This window comes from Schistocerca serialis, chromosome 2 (assembly GCF_023864345.2).
Source record: "Schistocerca serialis cubense isolate TAMUIC-IGC-003099 chromosome 2, iqSchSeri2.2, whole genome shotgun sequence".
In the NCBI taxonomy this organism is placed as follows: domain Eukaryota; kingdom Metazoa; phylum Arthropoda; class Insecta; order Orthoptera; family Acrididae; genus Schistocerca; species Schistocerca serialis.
The window spans coordinates 496,559,559-496,560,532 of NC_064639.1; positions in this window are offsets into that span (position 1 = coordinate 496,559,559).

A 974-nucleotide genomic window follows, 5' to 3' on the forward strand; every position below is an offset into this window, starting at 1 on the left:
CAAGCTTTCGCAACCAACGGTTGCTTCATCAGGAATGAGGGAAGGAGAGGGAAAGAGGAAAGGATGTGGGTTTTAAGGGAGAGGGTAAGGAGTCATTCCAGTCCCGGGAGCAGAAAGACTTACCTTAGGGGGAAAAAAGGACAGGTATACACTCGCACACACACACACACACACACATATCCATCCGCACATACACAGTCACAAGCAGACATTTGTAAAGGCAAAGAGTTTGGGCAGAGATGTCAGTCGAGGTGGAAGTACAGAGGCAAAGATGTTGTTGAGAGACAGGTGAGGTATGAGCGGCGGCAACTTGAAATTAGCGGAGGTTGAGGCCTGGCGGATAACGAGAAGAGAGGATATACTGAAGGGCAAGTTCCCATCTCCGGAGTTCTGACAGGTTGGTGTTAGTGGGAAGTATCCAGATAACCTGGACAGTGTAACACTGTGCCAAGATGTGCTGGCCGTGCACCAAGGCATGTTTAGCCACAGGGTGATCCTCATTACCAACAAACACTGTCTGCCTGTGTCCATTCATGCGAACGGACAGTTTGTTGCTGGTCATTCCCACATAGAAAGCTTCACAGTGTAGGCAGGTCAGTTGGTAAATCACGTGGGTGCTTTCACACGTGGCTCACCCTCCCACCACCGCCTACTCCAGTCCTGTAACCCAGAAGGTGTACACGATCAAAGGCAGAGCCACATGTGAAAGCACCCACATGATTTACCAACTGACCTGCCTACACTGTGAAGCTTTCTATGTGGGAGTGACCAGCAACAAACTGTCCATTCGCATGAATCGACACAGGCAGACAGTGTTCGTTGGTAATGAGGTTCACCCTGTGGCTAAACATGCCTTGGTGCACGGCCAGCACATCTTGTCACAGTGTTACACCGTCCAGGTTATCTGGATACTTCCCACTAATGCCAACCTGTCAGAACTCCGGAGATGGGAACTTGCCCTTCAGTATATCCTC